The 13638-nt window shown below is 39.0% G+C and overlaps 2 long non-coding RNA genes across 4 annotated transcripts in view; one reads left to right on the forward strand and one right to left on the reverse strand.

The window, feature by feature from the left end:
• The window catches only part of LOC144312205 (uncharacterized), a 279387-nt gene that overhangs the window by 110078 nt on the left and 155671 nt on the right, over nt 1-13638 (reverse strand). The window lies entirely within an intron of this gene.
• LOC144312206 (uncharacterized) overlaps nt 1-13638 on the forward strand; it is a 66363-nt gene that overhangs the window by 31979 nt on the left and 20746 nt on the right. For all 3 annotated transcript variants that reach the window (XR_013377658.1, XR_013377656.1, XR_013377659.1), the window contains one exon: nt 7884-8026. This is a non-coding gene — a long non-coding RNA (uncharacterized LOC144312206). The remainder of the gene's footprint in view (nt 1-7883; nt 8027-13638) is intronic.

Raw genomic sequence — 13638 nt, forward strand, 5'->3', positions numbered from 1 at the left:
AAAGCAGAAAGAGAATGTGATTGCAATTTAGTAAATGGATTCTAATTAATTGTTTGAGGAGAGAGTCACTCAATTGATTAGGTATGTCAACAGAAGAGGGGTAGACAGTCTGAAGCATAAAAAGAACTTCTGAGGATTTTCTAGTGCTGCCCAGAGAAAAAAAGTCCTGAACCTTGTAAATTCAAAGCCATATGTTGTTTTTGGCAGCAATGTGGATTATAAGACTTCATCTTGATCCAGATAAAATAGGTTCAAATTAGCCCCCTTTCTTGGTTCTGATTCCCTAGTTGGAACAACCTTTTTTGAGGCAACTTCTTTTCTGTTTGCTGATTTGGCTTTTCAGGTAACCTAATTCTGAGAGATGAGTGCCCCAGGTAGAAGGGGTATGTATTTGAGACTCTTGCAAAGAACTATTCAATTAGTATTCTGTCTCCTTTATATCAGTCTCTTTCATATTTGGTCAATGAGAGCCAATTCCTTGCATCCAATCATTTCTAAAGATCTCAATTTTAAGTTCATGGATCTGTAAAACTGTGATGATTCCCTGTATTAGTCAAAATTTTTTGGTTTTCAAGTGACAGATATACAACTCAAGCTTGCTTATGCAAAAGCAGAAATCTGTTGCCTCATTTAACATAGAAATTCAAGGTGGCACAGACTTCAGGTGATGAGGATCCAGGGGCTTGAATAATTCAGTTCAGAATACTGCACTCTTAGGTTTTGCTTTTACCTTCTGCTAGCTCTATTTCTATTTAGTCTTTCCTTTTGTCCTGACAAAATGGTTGCCACCAGATCTAAATTAGTCCTAAATCCTAAGATATTCTAGTGAGAAAAGAACTCCTATTTCCAACAGTTCCCAGAAAGTCCTAGACCTATATCTAATTGGCTTGATTTGAGTCAAGTGGCTAAGCCTGAATTACGCAGTGAGGCCAAGAAAATAGAATGTGCCAATTGGCCTGAGATTGGAATGCCAATCGAATCCTCTCAATTGAAAGGATGAATAATGGGGAAAGGAAGAGTTCTTAAATGGGAAGTAGAGATATCAGCTGAATGAAGAAAGTAAGGTAAAACAAAATAAACATCCACATCCCCTTCAAAGTCCACTGATTTCTGGGATCTTAACTGGCCTTCCAATCAATAACCCCTGATTTGTCCTTGTTCTCCCTTTCCTTTATCTTTCTTCTTTTCCCCCACCCAGCCCAGGAGACTAAGCAAATATCAATGGTCAGTTTGTAAATGTTTTCTTAAAAACCAATCTGTTCTAAATTTAATTTTGGGAGTAAATCAAATATAATATGGATATTGTATCTTAAGGGCATGACCCCAATAGTCATCTTTATATAAATGGAAATCTGAGAGCAAAAAGACATTTTGAAACTAAAATAACATATTTTTTTCCAGATTTGATCTTCTGCTTTGGATTTCCTATTCTCCTCCTCTAGTTCATTGAGACTGATTGGGATTTTGTTGTTGTTGTTATTATGATGAACAAACAAGCAAACACATAGTGCTCACTTCGGCAGCACATATACTAAAAAACAAGCAAACAAATAAAGGCTACTTTGTAACAATGAATCATCCATTCATTCTTTCATTCTACAACTACTTATTAAGTACCTATGGTATGCCCAGAACTGGTCTTAAAAGAATATAGTATTAAAATTCTATTTATGTGATGTGAACCAGAAATAACTAGAGATAAAAGCGATTTGGGAAGTTATTTTGTTAATGTCCAACATGATATGTTCATAATTAAACAGTCAAGAATGGAGCGGGCTGGAATAACTCAACCAATATTTATTAAACACTTATTACATGAGTTATAAGTAAGGGCACAGAAATATGCCACAGTTATGGAAAAAAGATTGTCAGGGTGCTTATATTGGTTTCTATTGCTGCTGTAACAAATTATCACAGAATTAGCCACTTAAAACACAACAGATTTATTTTCTTATAGTCCTGGAGGTCAGAAGTTTGAAGTGGGTGTCACTGGGCAAAAATCAAGGTGTCAACAATGGCTGCATTGCTTCCTGGATGAACAGAAACCATTTTCTTTCCTTTTTCCAGCTTCTACAGGCTGCCTTCATTCTTTGGCCAATGGAAGGTCATCTTCAAAGCCATCAATGGCTATTGAGTCTTTCTCATAACATATTCTAGATCTCTTTTTCCTTCTTCTTCCTCTTCTAAGGACCCTTTTGATTATATTGGCCTTTCTAGATATTATAAAATAATCTCCCCAATCTCGAGGACAGCTGATTAGCAACCTTAATGTCATCTGCAATCTTCATTTTCTGTTACCACATAACCTAATGTATTTACAGATTCCAGGGATAAGAACATGGACATTTTTGAGTGTTGAGTGGGTGGGGGGTGCATTATTCTGACCAAGTATGGATTTGAGGATCAGAAAAAGCTTTCTGGAGAAATTGATGCCTAGAAGAAATTTAAAAAATTCATAGGAGTACCCACTTCTGGAGAGAAGAGGTATTTGTAGGCAGAGTACAGCACTATGAGTTGCACCAATTGGATCTCTCTTCAAGAAGAATATATTCAGCTCCAACAAATGAGTTATCTGACTGTTCAGCTGTATCTATCTCAGCTTTTGAGGCCAGGTGATGCTTTTTACAGGTAGCCCAGTGCATGACTGAGCATCAAGGGTACTAATGGGACTTTTGCTCTGGAGCTCTCTGTTGGGTTGACCAAGATTGTCAGATCTGAGACCCTTCCTATTTTTTTCACAAGTATCAAGATCAGCCCTGTGGTCTGAAAACTTTCTCAGGTCAATTCTCTTCTCCCTTCTTTATCATTGATAGGCATTACCCCCACAAGGCACTTGCAGTCTTATCTTGGTATCAATTTTCTGGAGGATCCAACCGAGATACAGAGGTACCTCAGGAACAGAGGCTTATAGGTGAGAGAGAGCAAGTTCAACTTGCAAGTAGTTCAGAATAGCAGTAAGGTAAGATTCAAGGATGGACCTGGGCTTGAAATTATACATGCCCACTGGGGTTTTATTTGTCGGTAGAAGCTAACTGCTATAACAGAGATCCCACATTTCAGTTTTTTAACACAGTAAGTGTTCTTTTCTCTTCATTGAATGGACCACACAGGTATTCCCAGGCAGGTACATTTCCTCAGGGTTCTGCTTCAAATAGCAACTGGGGAACCAAGTTTCCCTTAGTCTTTTTTCTTTAAGATTCATTTATTTATTCATGAGAGACAGAGAGAGAGAGAGAGAGAGGCAGAGAGAGAGGCAGAGGGAGAAGTGGGCTCTTCGCAGGGAGCCTGATGCAGGACTCCATCCTGGATCCCGGGATTACGAACTGAGCTGAAGGTAGCTGCCCAACCACTGAGCCACCCAGGGATCTAAGACCCCTCTCAGATCTTGAGTCCTCCCTGCAGCCAGTGGTTGGGAGAATAGACAGGATTATGCATGGGAAAGTTTTATGGATGAGGCCAGAAAGTGGTATATCTCACATTTTGGGTGAACAATAACATCTATCCTTGAGGTCCTAGGAGTTAAATAGGTTTAAGTGGAGAAGGACCCAACCAAGCTACAGGTGGTGAAGGAATAATGACATATAGTCCACCAGATACCAGCACTTTGTGGATATGCAATAAATGTTTGTTGAATGAGTGAATTTAAAGTCAGATGGACCTGGGTTCAAATCCCAGCTCTATTGTTTGGCCTTGAGCAGGTTATTTAAGTCCAAGCCTCATTTTCTTCATTTGTGAAATTGGTATGAAAATGTCTATGGCATAAACTTGTTATGAAATTTCTCTGGGATTGAACACATGATAATTATAACTAACATTCATTGAGTGCCAAGAATGTTAAGGTGATTTATATTTATTACCTCATTTGATTCTTAATGAAACTCTAGGTTGTCAGTAGTATTACTGTCCTTGATTTATAAACAAGGAAACTGAGACTCTGAGGGATTAAATGTCTTGCTCTAAGCTAATATAGCTAATAATTGGTGGAACTACAACTCGAACCCCAGATTCAGAATAAGTGTTCTTAATCACAGTATTGCACACTGCTTATGGTAAGTTAATTTCCAAATTTGGTGTCTGATATATAATTGATGCTCAAGAAATCGCAGAGCAGAATTATCAACAGCAAGTCAAGGGGCACAATGCACAGTGATACAAGTTAACAGGCTAGTCACTGATATTAGCAAGGCTTGAAACAAAATCCCAGATGTGTGGTGAAAGTCTAGTTTGACAGGAATAAAAGTGAGCATCTATCCTGGAAAACTGCTGCAAGGCATAGATTGTATGTATAAAGACTGTGGCGGGGGAACCAAAATAGGGGCCCAAGTCCTGGAATAGTGTCATAAGATGGAAATAAACAAGGCAGAAAGCAAGCAACTGAATGATATCTCATGCTTAGAAATGGGCTAGCAAGAAGCATGGATGATTCCATGTCACCCAGCTCCAACCAGCAAGGAGTCAGCCCAGAGGCTGCTGAACCACAACAGGGCATCAGGGGGCCCAGCTAAGAGGAACAAAAGAAGGACAATAGGAGCTGGCAACAGGTAAATCATCTCAGTCATGTTTATTGATGACAGTAAATTGCTGGCTTAGCAATACCGTGTGTGTGTGTGTGTGTGTGTGTGTGTGTGTGTGTGTGTGTATGTTTCCATTATCAATCTTCTAGTGTGTATGGAGTTATTTTTAGAATGCATTCTTCACAAGCCTGCTTTGGATTCCAAAGATATTTCTACAGCCACCTTATCAAGATAATTTTCCAGAAAAATAAGGTCAAATTTTGTAAGCAACCAACCAACCAATAATAAAAAAAAAAATAGATTAAAAAACCCTCACTCATTACAATAAAAATAAGCCTTTTTTTTTTCAGAGAGACAAGATTTTCAGCTAAGTAGCTATTTAGAAGTCATCTTTAAAATATGTTGGATCTTTCTAACCTTTTATCATACAAGAAAATAAATGCAGTGTCTTATAAAGTGACTAGCCAAGGAATATTCTTAGGAAAAGACTGAAGAAATCAGTTAGATATTAATAAAGCCCCAAGCCCCAACCCCCACTTTCTCCTTCCTTCCTCCCCCTACCGCCCCTCCTTCCTTCCTCTCTCCCTCCCTCCCTCCCTCCCTTCTTTCCTGTCTTTCAATTCACAATTTGAAAAGAAAAACCTGGCTCGGACTTTGGAAAGGAGCACTGGATCCTAGTTCTTCAGGCTGTTTCTTCTCCTGGTGTCCTTTGAGGGAGATTGTGGGACTGAGCTAACACCAGCAGGGTTAAGGATAGTTTCATTTCCATTCAAATTTGCATCTGTTTCAAACTCACAGCACAACTGAATGTGCTTCTCAGGTACCTTACTAAAATTGAGGTTCTTTGAGTCTTACGTAAGTTTCTCATGAAACTTAATTGTTAAGGAATGAGAAAATACAAATTCTAGTCTGCAATCTAGTTTGGCAAGTACCTCAAATTTTCTGGGCCTGTTAATTCCTCTGCAAACCAAAGAGTTTCGACTAGATTCAAATTTTAAAAAATCCTGGCGCTTTGGCAACATGGTAAAGTTTTTATATTCGTAGGCTAAATATAGAGAACATGTCTACATATGGCAACTTATAATGAAGCAAGAATTATGCCACTTTAATCCTATGATCCATGAATTAAAAAATAATTCTGCAAGAATGGTTGGGAGACTCCAAAAATAATAATATCGATGTTAATGAAGTACTAAAAATAAGATTGGGGTTGACATTACAATATCTTTCTCCTTTTTTTTTATGTCATTCCTTTTCTGAGGCATGTCAAATTAGGCATTAATTTTTTACTTCCAGTTGGCAATGTACAGCAGTCTGGCTTAGACATTTGAGCCAGTAATAGTAATAATAGCAGACATTTCTTACCATATGGCAAATAACTGTCTCAAACAATGATCTTACTTAAACCTTACCACACGCTCCCCAACACACACACCATTTTACAGATTAGGAAACTAAGGCCCAGAACTAATATCTCCATCTAAGAGAGACCTTGAGAATGGAGCCTGGTATGTTTGGCTTCAAGACTGTGGTCCTCCCACTGTGCCATATAGTCTCAATACAGGAAACGTGTCCTGCACTGAAGGGAAGGCAAGAGCATAAGAATGAGGCTGCAACAGAACAAAAGCCCTTACACAAATATAAAACTTATTAAAAATCTGTAATTTGACAAAAGCACCAAAAGCCTGAATCATTTTGCAAAACAATTTACAGATCCCTAGTAAGCATCCAAAGAGGTTCCAAGCATCATAAAATGGTTTTAAAAATCCCTCTCTAGATGATCTTTAGTTAAGAACATTTCAGTGTTAAACTTGCATCTGTCCTTGGTTGATCTTTAGTTATTAACATAGGCTAGTCCCTATCTTTACAAGAGCAGATACGTTACCTTTCTCAGTTTTTCTTCTAGGGAATCTACCCTTTTCTCAGAGATTTGTCCAGTAACCATGATCACAAATATAAACCCATGTGAAATTTGGGATATGTGAAGCAAGACAAGGAAAAATGAGTACTGCATTTAGCTATTGGCCCAGGAGTAAAAGAGGGATGGATTAAGCAATTGACCCTCTCCAACTCAATCAGTCTTCCTTTGGACAGGAGAGTTCATGTGTGAGGGCCTGGTTGGACTTACCCATAGAATGGGGCTGGATTCATGGCTGAAGATGAGATTGAATATCTGCTTGAGTCTCTACTTAAGGGGATTTAGAGTTAGCCTGATAGAGTCACTGAACCAAGCAGAGACCAAATGCTGGTCAATCCCTGAAGAAGAAAGCCACTCTTTCAGGCCCTGGCCCTGAGGGTTTTTGCATCATGCCTAAGGCCTTTATTTGGAAGATTAGGTCCAAAGAATAGCTTCTTGATCATATCTTCCCTATTGGCTTACTAAATCCCAGTTCCATCATGGGGTAACGCTAACAGAAGTTAAGATTATTTGAAATATTCTGACACATGGAAGAGCATGGAAGAGCAGACTGTCACATGCCCCCCTACCCCCACCAAAAAAAGTATAGAGATGACTGGGTGGCTCAGTGGTTGACTCAGGGTGTGATTCCCAGGGTCCTGGGATTCAGTCCCATATCGGGGTCCCCACAAGGAGCCTGCTCCTCCCTCTGCCTATGTCTTTGCCTCTCTCTCTGTGTCTCTTGTGAATAAATAGGTAAAATCTTTTTAAAAAAAGAGTATATATACACACATATATATACAGCATGTATGTATTGATGTGTAACTCTCTATACACATACACACACGCATGTATTGTTTTTTCATAATGTTCATGCATACCAAAAGCAACAAGGGAAGAAGGAGAGTCCTTGAGGTAAGATGGAAAGCTTCCAGACTCATTCTGCCACTAATTTTGTGTGGTCTTGGGTGAGTCTGTCTGAGAAGTGATCTCCTTTTAGTGTAGTATGTTGTTGTATGACCATAAAGTCTGAGTGTTGAAATATTGTAACTCAAAATTCAACATTATTTTATTGAGGCATCACCACAAGTACAAAGTACTTGGGAAGTGGAAGGATTGAAAATTTGACACAGGACAGCTTTGTTTTTTCCTGGGTCTCATGTTAGGACCCTTATTTCTGCTTGTCAAATAATCTAAGTCCAAGAGGCATTTTTCAATGTGGAAAGTACAATAATCTTTTTAGATGCACATGTGTACTCATGAGTGTGTGTGTGTGTGTGTGTGTGTGTGTGTGACTATCCTTTCTACATAGTTGGAGCCTGGATGTAGTCTTTCACACTCATCTTGAAGCATTCCATACACAATGAGCAATTACTACTTTACTGATAATATCAAGCAGATGAAAGAAATGGGTAGAACTGCCTCAGAGAGCAAATAGCATTTTGCTTTAAAAATTCCTGTTCCCTATTTAGCTCCTAGATAATTCCTGTCTCCTGCTGGATATATTTCCCTCATGTAGGCAGTTCTGCTTCTCTTCTCAGCTTACAAATACCACAATTCAGCAAAAAGAAAAAAAAGCTGGTATCATGCTGAACAACTACCATGTAAAATCCAGGTAAAAGAAATGCCTTTTTGGCATCATGTGCATAAATGTACAGACATATATTATTTTCTGAATACTGTACTCATACTATACATATTTTTCTTATTTCATAAATATATTCTGTTTACTTTTTCATGTCATTAAATATGCTCCAAGAAAGCTTGATTTTCAATGGCTTTTCAATAAGAATATGAACTTCGGACATAAGAAAGGTAGTGTAGATGTGACATGGACTCTGAGAGATGTAAGATGATTCTCATCATAGGACATTGCATAGACCTTTATCATCTACGACCCTATGGGAGAAAGCTGGGTTTTAGGAGATAGTAAACCTAATGCGGAGGCCTGCTTTGTGCTCTCCATTCATTAGCCATTTAGTGCTCCAAAAAACTTATGAACTATTATTATCTCATTTTATACATGAGAAAACTGAGGCCCAGAGTTAAGATAGCTAATATGTAGTAGATCTTGAATTTGGGACCAGAATTGTCTGAGTCTAGACTCTACTTCTTTCCATTTCACCATGGACCTCTGAAAGGTAAATAGAGTCTTAAAATTAAGTCAGATAAAATGCCTCATAGAACCACATGAAGAAAAATTGTTTGAAAATGTCATGAGCTCAAATAAGACATTCAGTTATTCTGAATCAGAGGGACAAATGCAAAGCCATATCTAGTTCCTGAAGGCTAAAATAGGTGCTAGTGGCCAGGCAGGGAAGCCTTTCTCTCCTTGGATGGTCAGGAGTCAGAGAGACCAGACAAAGATAGAGTAGTTGCTGTTATGATGTGTAGCTCAAGTTGGAGGAGTGGAGCCAGCCCAGCTCTAGATGAGCCAAGCACTGGAAGAGACAAGAATCTGTAAACTCTTCAACACTTCTAACAAGTAGTAGATTTGCTGGTCTAGACAGCATTCTGGCATTCTAGGCATCTTCCAAAAGCTACCAGTAGAATCCCATTTTCACTTCAAGATTTCTGCCATCCATTGATGGTGGCAGGTAGAACAGACAATTACAGGCCCCACTATACTGTACTGCTCCTTAAACTGTTGGAGAAACAACAGGCAGGCATGGTGCCCAGAGGGTCTCAAGTGTGCCACTCTTTAATTCACAGTCTTAAATGTGCCCTCTCAACTCTCAGTAATGGGGCCCAGACTCCCTGCAAATCTACCACAGATCTTCAAGTCCTCTGTATAACTCCTTTCCCTTTAACAAGCCTGTGTACCTAGAATAGGCTGAAGGAGCCATGTACTTATTACTAATGAGCTCATTTTTTGCCTAAGTCTATCACCTTAATGCATTTTTTTCTTCCAAAAAGTAGAAAATATTTCCAAGCATGGACAATCACACAAATTATGCCTTTTATGTATAGAACCTAATAGAACACATATTTCTCTTAATATGGCTTAAAGTAACAATCCCTTATACCAGGATACAGTACATAGCACCGCTACCATCTGCATTCATCTTTACCAAACTTTGGAGAAGGTCATCATGAGCCAGGGAGATCAGGGAAGTACCAGAATGTGCAGCGCCAGGATTGGGATGGGGATAAAACCAGTGACATTGGCGAAGTGATATTGATGACAACCTTGGCAAGCTGGCAGTGTCAAGAGATGGGCACAGTTATGCAGTCCTTCTTTACTCCTTTCTGAACCTTGTATAACCTCATAGTCTCTTGGGCTGAGCAGATCATCCTGTCAAACACAGGAGGTATCAGAGAAAAGGAGACTAAGAAGGGTTACAGAACAGATTCGATGGCTCCCTTGAGCCTTGTCACTGATTTCTGTCATCTGGTAATAGTCTGAACTCCTTTTCCAGCCTGCCCTCCTCCAGAGACATTCACATGTCTACAACCGAGACAGCAATTACAATGCACTGTGGACATGTGGGTCAAGGGAGGACTGACAAGGTTAGCCTCATGTCATAAGGATGGGGCATTAGAGACATAGCCAAGGGCTTCCTTTACTCCAAAGTAGCATTGTATTTCTATTAGAAGACCGGTTTCTCAAATTCTACACTTAGAAATACACGCAAAAGAATTGAATACAGGTACTTGTATTGTCAGTGTTCACTGCAATATCATCCATTGTAGCCAAAAGGTAGAAACAACCTAAGAGTCCACCAGCAGATACATGGATAAACAAAATGTGGTATATACATAGGATGGAATATTATTCAGCTGTAAAAAGGAATGGAGTTCTAGTATGTGCTACAATATGGATGAACCTTAAAAACATTCTAAGTAAAATAACTGAGACATAAAAAGACATTTACTTCACAGTTCCATTTATATGAAATATATGGAATAGTCTATAAAAGATACAGAAAGTAGATTGGGGCTGGGGGAGAGAGGAATGAGGAGATATTATCTAATTGTTAGCAGACTTTCTGTTTGGAATGATGAAAAATTTTTGGAAATAGAGGAGGTACCGCACAACATTGTGAATGTAAGTCATGCCATGGGATTGTATGGTTAAAAGCAGCAACTTTTAGGCCATATATATTTTACCACAATAAAAAAGATCAGTTACTCAGCAAGCATTTTTTTTAATAATAAATTTATTTTTTATTGGTGTTCAATTTACCAACATACAGAATAACACCCAGTGCTCATCCCATCAAGTGCCCCCCTCAGTGCCCGTCACCCACTCACCACCCCCCCCCCGCCCTCCTCCCCTTCCACCATCCCTAGTTCGTTTCCCAGAGTTAGGAGTCTTTAGGTTCTGTCTCCCTTTCTGATATTTCCCACACATTTCTTCTCCCTTCCCTTATATTCCCTTTCACTATTATTTATATTCCCCAAATGAATGAGAACATACACTGTTTGTCCTTCTCCGACTGACTTACTTCACTCAGCATAATACCCTCCAGTTCCATCCATGTTGAAGTAAATGGTGGGTATTTGTCTTTTCTAATGGCTGAGTAATATTCCATTGTATACATAAACCACATCTTCTTTATCCATTCATCTGTCGATGGACACCGAGGCTCCTTCCACAGTTTGGCTATTGTGGACATTGCTACTATAAACATAGGGGTGCAGGTGTCCCGGCGTTTCATTGCATCTGTATCTTTGTGGTAAATCCCCAACAGTGCAATTGCTGGGTCATAGGCCAGGTCTCTTTTTAACTCCTTGAGGAACCTCCACACAGTTTTCCAGAGTGGCTGCACCAGTTCACATTCCCACCAACAGTGTAAGAGGGTTCCCTTTTCTCCCCATCCTCTCCAACATTTGTGGTTTCCTGCCTTGTTAATTTTCCCCATTCTCACTGGTGTGAGGTGGTATGTCATTGTGGTTTTGATTTGTATTTCCCTGATGGCAAGTGATGCAGAGCATTTTCTCATGTGCATGTTGGCCATGTCTATGTCTTCCTCTGTGAGATTTCTGTTCATGTCTTTTGCCCGTTTCATGATTGGATTGTTTTTTTCTTTGGTGTTGAGTTTAAGAAGTTCTTTATAGATCTTGGACACTAGCCCTTTACCTGATACGTCATTTGCAAATATCTTCTCCCATTCTGCAGGTTGTCTTTTAGTTTTGTTGACTGTATCCTTTGCTGTGCAGAAGCTTCTTATCTTGATGAAGTCCCAATAGTTCATTTTTGCTTTTGTTTCTTTGCCTTCATGGATGTATCTTGCAAGAAGTTACTGAGTTTAAAAAGGGTGTTGCCTATGTTCTCCTCTAGGATTTTGATGGAATCTTGTCTTACATTTAGATCTTTCATCCATTTTGAGTTTATCTTTGTGTATGGTGAAAGAGAGTGGTCTAGTTTCATTCTTCTGCATGTGGATGTCCAATTTTCCCAGCACCATTTATTGAAGAGACTGTCTTTCTTCCAATGGATAGTCTTTCCTCCTTTATTGAATATTAGTTGACCATAAAGTTCAGGGTCCACTTCTGGGTTCTCTATTCTGTTCCATTGATCTGTGTGTCTGTTTTTGTGCCAGTACTACACTGTCTTGATGACCACAGCTTTGTAGTACAACCTGAAATCTGGCATTGTGATGCCCCCAGATATGGTTTTCTTTTTTAAAATTCCCCTGGCTATTTGGGGTCTTTTCTGATTCCACACAAATCTTAAAATAATTTGTTCTAACTCTCTGAAGAAAGTCCATGGTATTTTGATAGGGATTGCATTAAACGTGTATATTGCCCTGGGTAACATTGACATTTTCACAATATTAATTCTGCCAATCCATGAGCATGGAATATTTTTCTATCTCTTTGTGTCTTCCTCAATTTCTTTCAGAAGTGTTCTATAGTTTTTAGGGTATAGATCCTTTACCTCTTTGGTTAGGTTTATTCCTAGGTATCTTATGCTTTTGGGTGCAATTGTAAATGAGATTGACTCCTTAATTTCTCTTTCTTCAGTCTCATTGTTAGTGTATAGAAATGCCATTGATTTCTTGGCATTGATTTTTTTTAATTTATTTTTTATTGGTGTTCAATTTACTAACATACAGAATAACCCCCAGTGCCCGTCACCCATTCACTCCCACCCCCCGCCCTCCTCCCCTTCTACCACCCCTAGTTCGTTTCCCAGAGTTAGGAGTCTTTACATTCTGTCTCCCTTTCTGATATTTCCCACACATTTCTTCTCCCTTCCCTTATATTCCCTTTCACTATTATTTATATTCCCCAAATGAATGAGAACATATCATGTTTGTCCTTCGCATTGATTTTGTATCCTGCCACACTACCAAATTGCTGTATGAGTTCTAGCAATCTTGGGGTGGAGGCTTTTGGGTCATTTAATTAATTAATTAATTAATTAATTAATTATTATTTTTAAAAATATTTTATTTATTTATTCATGAGAGAGAGAGAGAAAGAGAGAGAGAGGCAAAGGCACAGGCAGAGGGAGAAGCAGGCACCACGCAGGGAGCCTGACATGGGACTTGATCTGGGATCTCCAGGATCAGGCCCTGGGCTGAAGGTGGCACTAAACTGCTGAGCCACCCAGGCTACCCACAAATGTCATTTTAGATGCTGCCAAGTCACTGAAAAATCTTTGATGCCATCAGATTGGCACATGTTTTCTTTTCTTTTTCTACATTTCTCCATTGTCTGATCCTCTGAGTAACTATTAGTAAAAGTAATTACTTAACATTTGTGGAGTCCTGGCACTCCTCTATTCTATATGAATTTAATTCGTGTGAAAAGTACTGTTATTATCATTCCTATTTTACAGAAGAAGCAGATATTCTTCCCAGTATTACCCAGCATGTAAGGGCAAAGCCAGAATTGAGTCCTAGAGAGGCCCAACACTCTTAACTCTTGCTCTATGGCATCCTTGGGATCCTGCAATGGACGCTTTTATGGAACTTGTGAGACATCAGACTCATGGTCTATCTCATTCTAATTGAATCAGAACCGCAAGAGATGGGGCTTGGGAATCTACATTTTTAAAAAGATCCACATCTTCCAATTTCAAAACTTACTGTAAAACTACAGCCATCAGTGCCAATGTGGTCCTGGCATAAGGATAAACATATAGATTAATAGAAGTGAAAATGTTCTACATTCTGGTAGTGTGAAGAGAAGGGATTGACAATGGTTAGAAGTGGTTTATGTGGGATTGTGGAAAGAAAAAGCCTTAGGGAAACTCAGCATAATATATTGTCTAAC

Source organism: Canis aureus, chromosome 4 (genome assembly GCF_053574225.1).
Source record: "Canis aureus isolate CA01 chromosome 4, VMU_Caureus_v.1.0, whole genome shotgun sequence".
Lineage (NCBI taxonomy): Eukaryota > Metazoa > Chordata > Mammalia > Carnivora > Canidae > Canis > Canis aureus.